General features: G+C 55.4%; 1 long non-coding RNA gene across 1 annotated transcript in view; it reads right to left on the minus strand.

The window, feature by feature from the left end:
- LOC137207368 (uncharacterized) overlaps positions 1-7,522 on the minus strand; it is a 47,596-nt gene extending 40,074 nt beyond the window's left edge. Inside the window, exon 1 of the long non-coding RNA XR_010935057.1 lies at positions 6,746-7,522. This is a non-coding gene — a long non-coding RNA (uncharacterized lncRNA). The remainder of the gene's footprint in view (positions 1-6,745) is intronic.
- Positions 7,523-9,915: the final 2,393 nt, after the last annotated feature.

Below are 9,915 nucleotides of genomic sequence, written 5' to 3' on the forward strand. Positions count from 1 at the left end.
GTGGCTCCTGTTGGCTCAGGTGATGGAGCCGATGGACTCACTGTTCTCTCTGAGCACCAAGGAGATGACAAGTTCAGGGTGCAGTGGGAGCACACAGCAAATTCCCCTTTTGTTTCCTATGTGGGACATTTTGAACCGAATTTAAACCAAACACAGGAAAAAGCTAAAATTTTTTTCAGTTTTCTGACACGTGTAGCCCCCAAGACGATGACGCATCGTCCGCCCCTCCCTTCTCTACAACCCTTACCTGCCTTCGCTGGGACCTCTCTTCTCACTCACCTTCCTGCCTGACAATGTTTTGTTTCTGATGAAAAGCCATCTTTTGTCTGCCTAGGGGATCAATCTCCATCTTCCCACTCATTCTGGTGAGTTTTTGAGCGTGATGTCACACATAAGGGGAGGAGGGGCAGTCCCGGCTCCTGCCCTCACATCCCCACGCCCCCTCCACCCGCATCGCCTCACCCCACCTCCATGTCTGGCCAAGTTACGGAGCCTCTGTGGTGAAGGAAGCTGTAGGGTAGGAAATACCTTTTCCTTTACACTCTCACGTTCAGTAACTGACGTGTGTGGACTAAACTGACAACAGATTTAACAGAAGAAAAAAGTTCATTCATATGCACATGGGAGCCAAGAAAAGTAGCTGGCTCAGTAAATGGTTTCAATTAGATGCTTATATACCTAATTTAATAGGGGAAAGGGAGCCGGGAGAAAAGCCTTCCTACAGGAAAAACAAGTCTCTTTAGGAAAGACAAACGGGTTTTAAGAGAACAATTGAAACATAAAAAGGTATGTGATAATGTCTCCGAGAAGGAACTTGGGATAGGATTTATTCACAGTATCGCCCCGACAGAAATTTACAGCAGCCTTATTTCCCAGAAGTTGCTCTTATTCAGATGAGGGACGCTCCAGAAAGGCCTCTTTCTGCATCTATTGATTCTCGAATGCCTTCAGCTCAAAATAAACCTCACGCCAAGGTGCTATATTTTGGCTCGGCATATCCTGATCCCCTTCACGGCCCTTAACCACACGTTTGCCCTGTCACCCAGCACTGGCCAAGTCCCCGGGGTCTGCAGGACTCGCTGCTGCACGGGCTCCATCTGCTCTTTCCTCCAAGACCAGGCCCAGCAGATCTTTTAAGGGCCACTCAATCTCCCACATGATTAGAACACCCAGTGAAGAAGGAACCAACAAGGGAGTGTGGCCCCCACGGCAGCCTGGGAGCCCACTGTGGAGCAGAGGAGAGGAACCGTGTCAGGTCCTCACTCCAGGAAGCCGGTGACAGAGGTGAGGAAGCGGGGGGCCAGACATGCCAGAGCCTCCCCCAACCCAGGCCGAGCCGGTGGCCCACGGTCCATGATACCCTAAGTACTGGTCACAAGAACACCCTCTGACAGAGACCCTTCAGCTGGCTGCTTCCTGGAACCCTGGCTATACCGATGCTGCTGAGCGGCTTGGATAAGCATCCTGCTCACATGTGCTGCCTCCCCATCACCTCCAGCATCCCGTCGCTCCAGGGTTTACTCTTCCAGTGAAACCATGGTTGTGTTTAGAGCCTCTGATAAAGTTTTGCGACAATAACAAAAGACAAGATTTCTGTCCTGATACATCAGATATTCTTCCACTTGGAATAAGATGAATAAATTCCCCTCCCCTTCCAAAATAAATAAAGACACAAGCATTCTTAAATTCCTATACAAGACATGTGCTTGGAAATGCCTGAGGCCTAAATATTTTGTCAATTCAGTACGTACTGGGGCACCAAAAAAGACCAAGCAGCGAGTCCTTTTATGATCCTCTAAATTATGTTTTGACTTTTGAGTTTATACACATCTTGTTTGTTTTTACACGGGACCCATTATATTCCTTCATATGTGTTTCTTTTCTAATATGAGAAAAACTAAGGAGATGAAATGGAATGTTATTACATTACAGTCCCACATGTTTCCACAGTCAAAGTCAGGTGGTTGGAAAGAATGGAGCTAGGACTGGGTCTATGGGATGGCGGTCTGGCATCCTCTAAATGAGTCCCGGCAGTTAGGAGTAGCTCCAGGACCTGGTTCAGTCAAGGCTGAAAAGTCCATCATCAACATCACCAACATCATCATCACCATCATCAAAATCATTGTCACCATAATCATCACCAATATCATCATCACCACTATCAGCACCACCATCATCACCATCACCATCATGATCATCATCACCATCACCACCATCATCATCATCACCACCATCATCATCATCACCACCATCATCACCAGCACCACCATCATCACCACCATCATCACCACCATCATCATCATCGTCATCACCACCATCATCAAAATCACCTTGGGGGCTTCCCTGGTGGCGCAGTGGTTGAGAGTCCGCCTGCCGATGCAGGGGACACGTGTTCGTGCCCCAGTCTGGGAAGATCCCACATGCCGCAGAGCGGCTGGGCCCGTGAGCCATGGCCGCTGAGCCTGCACGTCCGGAGCCTGTGCTCCGCAACGGGAGAGGCCACAACAGTGAGAGGCCCGCGTACCGCAAAAAAAAAAAAAAAAAAAATCACCTTGGGGTGACACTTACACAGCACTGACCATTAGCCCCTTCCATGATTTAATTTATCTAATCCTCACACCCTGTGGGGTTAACCCCAGTCCACAAGTGAGGAAACGAGGGCACAGAGAAGTTGAAGCCACACAGCCAGGAGGAGACAACACCAGAATGTGAACCCCAGCAGTCTGGCTCCAAAATAAGGCCCATCCCTGAAACACCAGACCATTTGTGAGCCCAGCTCCCAGGGCACAGAAGGCTCCTGGGAGCATGATCAGCAGGGGCCATCCTGCTTTCCTTTCTCTTACCTCCCTCTGTTTCTTACACAGCGAGCTCTGAGCTCTCCAGCAGTGAAATGGGGTAGCCTGTGTCATGCACAACCAAAGCACCTCTGACCCTCACTAGGGAGGGAGAAATGAGGCGTGTGGATATTGAAATGGGAAGGTCTGGCTGTTCACCCATGGCTGAAGCAATCCAGATGAGCCCAACTCAACACCTGGTTTGCTTTTCTGAAGACAAACAACAAAAAGTTCAATTTCTGGGGGGCAGGGCTGGTTCTGTTTCTGCTTTAAATGCTAAGCAGATTCCTCGGCTGGGCAGCCACGGGGCGAAGAGATGCACACAGGTGGAGGGTCTGGGAGAAGCCATGAGCCAACAGAAAAGAAGGGTCCGGAGACCGTCTCTCAAAGGCAGCAAGAACCTCTGCGACCACATCCTGCTGCCCGGGGGGTGGGGGGGCTGCCTCGGCGGGTCCTGCAGATGGGAAGACTGCCCATCAGCTGTGCCTGAGAGACAACAAGAAACAGAGGCTCATTAAGAACATTTATGAAAAGCCAGGAGCCTCGATCCTCACTCAGCATCCTCACTCATTAAGGACATGTCAGTGGAGAGTGGAGCCAAACATTCTTTTTCTAGGAAGGAAACAGGCTTTTCCACAAACCAGTTGTCACCAGGACAATGAGGGGTAAGGCCCAGATTGCCATACGGTTCCAGGCTGCTCCCACCCCAAGTGCTGGGAAGGTGACAGGGACAGCCTGGAGTGGGGCCCCCACCTCCCAATCCAGCCCAGAGTATCCACCAGCCCCTACAGTCACCACCTCGTCAGTGCACACACCCATGCTCCCCAACACCCCTCCTGCCTGCTCCCTGTGGAGCCTGGCCCTCAGCAGGAGCTGGTCACCCATGACTAGCACCATCGGGGGCCTCAGAGCCTCATGGGGATCCTGAGGGGCAAAGCAGGTGAAAGCAGTGGCTCAAGGCCCTGAGGCCAGAGTGAGGCCTCCCAGAAAAGCCAAAGGGGGAGTCTGAGGAGACGACAGCCTGAACTCACAATCCCATTAGCTCACCTGAGAGCAAGCCCAGCGGGGAGACAGCAGGCTGGTTGCCCACTGGATCCAGGGAACATGGACTGAGCTGGGAGGACATGTGCTCCCCGGACAGAGCTCAGCCACCAGGACCAAGGAGTCCCTCACCAAAGCAGAGCCTCGGCTCCCCCTGAGATGAGGCCTCAGACCGGAGGGGCTGCAGGGCTCCTCACCAGGTGCTCCCACCAGATGCTCCACCAGATGCTCAAGGGTATTGGGCCTCCATCTCCCTCAGCCCTGCTTTGCTGTTGCTGCTTCTATGACACCACATGCTCTCCTGGCCCCGGGCTGCCATCCCCTCAGGCTCTCGCCCCTTCCCTCTCTCTTTCTCCCTTTGAGGAGGACAGGAAGGACCCTGTTCAGTACCTCTAGCCCCTCTCAATCTTAGGGGAGGGAAGCAGGACATACAGAAAGGTCGTGGTCCGAGCAGCAGTCACCATCTCTCTGCCTAACCATGAGAAAAACATCTGACAAACGCCAGTTGAGGGGCACCCTACGAAATCCCTGACCAGCACACCTCAGAATGGTCAAGGCCATCAAAACTAAGCCAGAGACCCTATCCCAGAGGAGCCCAGGAGATGTGAGGACCACACATCACGGGGGCCTGGCACAGGAAGAGGATGCTACTTAACACTGTGTTGGCGTTGGTTCATAACCATGATGAGCGCACCTCACAAGCGCAGAGGTTAGTGACGGGGGGTGCGCAGGGCAGGGGACACACAGGGACTCTGTCTTTCCTGCTCAGTTTTTCTGTAAACCTAAATCTGCTCTAAGAAAGTTTTAATTAAGTCTACACTTAATTTTTTTAAGTAGCAAGATGTCCCCACAATCACAGCAGCCCAGTCTCTCCATAGACCCCAAAAGGTGAAAGGACCAAGACCCTCACAATCACCCAGTCTCTGACACAGACGGTGTCCTCTGGGAATCTCAAATATCTGGGCCTCAGCAAGACCAACAGGCAGAGTAACCTTGATTACAAATCAGATTTCCACAAGCTCATTTCTCCTCATAAAATTATACTAAATATTTTATGACTGACCCCCCTTATCTTCAACAAAAGGAATCAAAAAGCAGCAAATTTGGGCTTCCCTGGTGGCGCAGTGGTTGAGAGTCCTCCTGCCGATGCAGGGGACACAGGTTCGTGCCCCGGTCCGGGAAGATCCCACATGCTGCGGAGCAGGCTAGGCCCGTGAGCCATGGCCGCTGAGCCCGCGCGTCCGGAGCCTGTGCTCCGCAACAGGAGAGGCCACAGCAGTGAGAGGCCTGCGTACCGCAAAAAAAAAAAAAAAAAAAAAAAGCAGCAAATCAATGGGGACAGAACACCAGAAAGGGCATGAGTCAACCATACGTGGTTCACGAGGTGGGTCCAGGGTCATAGGGCTGCGAAGAACTATATGTTCTCACCCCTGACCTCTTGAAAGGGTACAGTGGGATATTCCAGAGGCTATGTACCTGACAGGCAAAGTCGGAACCGACTCAGCAGAAGCAGAGCCAAGAATGCAGCTCCTTTAAGAGATCTGCACAAACATAAAACGATGGGAAAATAATGCTGTTTTTCTTTAAAACGTGATGTTTACATGTAGTGGATTTATTAAGGAGAGTTAAGGGGTCCTGAGACCGAATTTGAAAGCTAGGTCCAGCGTTTGCAACGTAGGGAGGTGATTGCATGGGCCTGTGGCTCCACCTAGTGCCAGGCAGGGGACACGGGTGGCCCAGCCAGCCGAGGATGGAGCCACCTGACACCACCATACAAAGTCGTGGAGATTCAAGAGGTATCTTTTTGGGATTCGGGTGAATGTAACATGAAACTCTGTCCTGGCAGGGCTGCTGGGACCCTCCTCCGAGATGCAGCTCCACAGACCTCGGCACAAGACCGGCTCAGAGTCTCCAGACACCGCGGGGAGCACTCTCACCCTGCCATTGACGCATTTGCCCGTTAGAGATGGGCCCCCCAGAAGGTGGGACTTGGCTACCTGCACAACCCAGGCCCTGCCCAGGACCAGGCCAGGGGGCTTAAGGAGGGAGGGGCTGTGGAGGAACAAGGAGAGGCGGCCTCCAAGTTAGAACTCAGGGACTCACCAAGATAGGGTGGCAGTGGGGCCCCCTGTGGGTGTTGAGCAGCACCCCTAGCCTCCACCCCCCAGACGCCACAACTACTCCCAGTGGGAGCCGCCATCTACACCCTAGCAGACGGTGGTGGGGCAAGACTGGATGTGGATCCCAGGAGACCAGCTTCACAGGTGTGCAAAAGGTCACGGCTCCTTTGCTGTGCCTTGATTCACCAAATTTTGTTTCCAACACGTCCCTCTCCCTCCCTGCAAGCCTGCTCTACTTGCTGTCCAAGCCACAGGCCACCGGGACAGCGCCCCAAGTCCTTAACTGACTCATGCTGGAATACAAGCTTTGTCCACCGTCACCTATCTTCCCAGCCTGTAAGTTTTACACAAAACTGCCTGGTGTCCACTCCATGACACACCTCAAAACGCACCTGGAACAATAATTAAGTGGCTAGCTCAGGTTTCCAGAACAGCCCTTTAGGAGGGAGGGAGGGTGTCCCTCGAAAGGGGCAACGTGGGGAGGGGAGACTTGAGAGGGAGGACCTGAGGAAGGGTCCTGAGAGGGGGGGACCTGCGAGGGGGGACATGGGTGGGGGGACCTGAGAGGGAGGACCTGAGAGGAGGGACCTGAGGCAGGGGACCTGAGAGGGGGGACATGGGTCAGGCAGAGGCACCCTGCCGGCTCTGTCGCCTGACTCTAACATCGCCCCTTTTTTCACGGAGTCCCGCGGCCGTTCACGCTCACCAATGCTGCCGTGAGGGTGTCCGGCCCCCTCAAAGGTCACCTACCATAACTTGACAAGAGCCTGGGAAGCCAGATCAAGGGAACACCTGAGAGTCACAGACGTGACAACACCGGCTCCCACCACGCCACACTTCCGCCCTGAGGACGCCATCGCCCGGCTCCAAGATGGCTGCGCCACGCACGACGTCATACCACAGAGGCCCCGCCCATCAGCCGGAGGGCGGGCCCTCTGAGCGCTCCGCCCCCTCCGCGCTTCGACCCGGAAGGGATCTCCCAAGCCGGCAGCGAGCTTCCAGTGCTACAGGCAGTTGAAAAAAGGGCAGCGGCGGGGATCGTGGACCTGCCCAGAGTTTGGCGGCCCGGAACCTCCTGCAGGGCCTTCCCTCGCGGAGCCGTACAGTACTTTCTTCATGATAAACACCCCACGTTAACACCAGTAAGACCGCCGGAAACCTTTGTTTGGCTCAAGCTTTCTAGATAAATGGGCCGTCAGCCTCCGTGCTAGGAGTCCTCATCCAGTAAGGACTTTTGATAACGACATCTGTCGCGCGGGGTTTCCTGCCGAAATCCTGGCCTTGAGTGGAAGCCCACTGACCCTGTTTTACGGTCCCGGCGGCCGAGCGGCCAGGGCCCCGCGGTGCGTGGGCTCCTCCCGAAGCCGAGTCCCAAGAGCAGATTTGTCCTGGGTGAACCCGAGCAGCGAGCCTGGCACATCCTGGGGCCGTGAGCGTGGGGAGGGCCCGGCAGGTGTGCACTCGGTGCCGCTCCCGCCCGTCTCCACCCCGCGAGCTTCGCTGCCCAGGGCGCGCTCCTTGCGTGGACTCCCGTTGGCTTCGTCCTCTCCCGTGTCACATGACAGACGCTCCGCCCCCCTCCCCGGGAGATTTAATTCCGGGGGTGGGAGGGGTGTCTAGATTCCTGTAACTCTAGTGTCTGCCTCTGAGGCTTCAAGTTCTGCACCCCATCTGGCCAGAGCAGTCTGCACAAACTGCATCTCCAGGTGGCAGACACGACCCAGGGGAGGGAGCCCCACGCTGGACCTGGGAGGGGTGAACGTCCACAGTCCCCATGGAGACCTCACCCCCTGGCACAGGACAGGGGTCCTTTCTGGGAAGAGAGCTTTGTGATAGTTGAGGGTGCCCATTCACTCACTTGCACTGTGCAGTCACCAGAGCTTCTGCAGCTTCTGATGAAATGAGCAGATGGCCAGGGATTCCAGGTGTTTGAGGGAAGTCACTAAATGAATGACACAACACCCACAGAAGAGGGTGGGACCTGGGCAAGCCCCAGAGCCTCAGTTTCCTGCTCAGCACAGGGGCCAGTTCATCAGACTACCCTAGACGGCGAGTAATGCTGGACATTGTCCTTGCCTTGGGAGGCGGCCCCTGCCTGACAGAGGTGTCTCCTCCCTTTGCTTTTGTGGAAAACCTCTGGGGACTGAAATTGTTTCTAGGAGGCCTCTTTCATCCACCCCCACGTGGTGGTCGTATTGCTTGGGACTAGAAGCACACGTGCTGAAGGTGCAAGTCCCACTGTGCTTGGCCACTGGCCCAAGGGCAGCAGGGGGGCGGGGGAGGGTGGCTGATAGGCTGGTCTGCACCTGTTTCCTCTGTGAGGCAGCAGAGGTGAACTGCTCCTGGAAGTGGCCCACTGCGCTGGGCCAGCCTTGCTCCACCTCATCAGGGGGTGCATGTGTGGGGTCAGCTGTGAGACAGAGTGCGGGGGGCCCTCCACACGCCCCCAGCCCCACTCGCGTAGCTGCACGCTGCCGCTGCCCCATGCTCAGGCAGAACTCTCTGCAGTGCTGCACAGACCTGGGGGGTGCAAGTCAAGAGGGAAGGCTGAGAGCCACGCCCAGGCCTTTGTAAGGACGCACTGGTGGCCCGATGTATGCGTCTGCCCCACTCACCCACCTTTGTGGTGCATGGCCCTTTGGGGGTGCAGACCGGTAGACTCACCAGCAATGCACAGGACCACTGAGTGGCATCGGCCTCATCAGGAGGGGACCCCCATGGCCTGTGGGCACTGGAGTGTTCGGTGCCTCGGAGTCCCGAGATACAGACCATGCGCGTCTTCCTGTTCCACATGCTGGCAGGAGCCAGCATCACAGGAGGACTGGAGCGGGTGAGGAAGGAGATGGAGTCACCTGTGGACCGCAGAGCCGTTAGAATAAACCACTTAACCAGAGTCACTTTCCTGAGACTTTATGACTCAGAGCTTGTGCCAACTAGAGCCCATGGTTCCCTGGAATCATTTGTTGTATATTTTGCACACATGAGTCTAACAGCTTAAATTATTTTTGAAAATCGTTTTCAAAGATTATCCAAGAACTACCTAGTTTTTTGTGAGCTCTGTTTAACTGGGTGAAATAAAGCTTCTTTGGTATCTTCCAGTCCCTGTGTTCGCCTCTGCTGGTTTTGTTTCCAGGGACAGGAAACAAGTAGGCACATCCCCCGGGGCCACTGTTACTGTGCCTCAGGAGCGTGTCAGCCTGTTGTAACACCAAGGGTCCCACGCCCACCCTGGGACGGAGTGCTGTCAGGCTGGGCCCCCGCCAGGCCTGGGTCCTGCAGCATGGAACACTTGTCTTTTAGTTTCCTCACTGGAGGCCAGTTGTATGTAGGGTCTGACCTCCCCAAGGTCTGAAGCGAAGCTGCAGACACGGGGGAGGTGGTCTCACTCAGGCCTCATCATGCCTGCATGTGGGGCTGGATCTGCCCAGGCAGGGCACTCCATTGCTGGGGCACCATGTGGAAGAGAGCCCTGGTCTCAGGAGGACCCTGAGCAGGGAGCTGACAACAGCCTGGGTGGCACTGGGTCGCCAGCATGCCCAGAAGGGACCAGGTGAGAGGCCGGCCTCAGCTCTGGCCCCGCCCAGCAAGGCCATGGGTTGGAGTGGCATTGGGACAGCACCAGGCTGCAGGTCCCATCTGGTGGGGGCGTTTCCTGCCCCTGCTCCCTGAGCCCTCCTTGGGGACCCTGCCCAGAATGGGTCAGAGCACCCCATACACACCACTGTCTGATTCTTCCTGAGCACTAAACCTAGCACAACCTAGACCCTGCCTCAGGGTCTCACTGCACCTCCCCCCATGCCCACCCTGTCCCCAGGAGCCCAGCCCACACCCCCGCCCCAGTCAGGAGCCCTGCAGGTGTGGGGCCTGGAGCAGCCGTTTCTAGGCCAGTCAGGAGCCCTGTTGGTTCTCACCAGCAGCCC

This window comes from Pseudorca crassidens, chromosome 15 (genome assembly GCF_039906515.1).
Source record: "Pseudorca crassidens isolate mPseCra1 chromosome 15, mPseCra1.hap1, whole genome shotgun sequence".
Lineage (NCBI taxonomy): Eukaryota > Metazoa > Chordata > Mammalia > Artiodactyla > Delphinidae > Pseudorca > Pseudorca crassidens.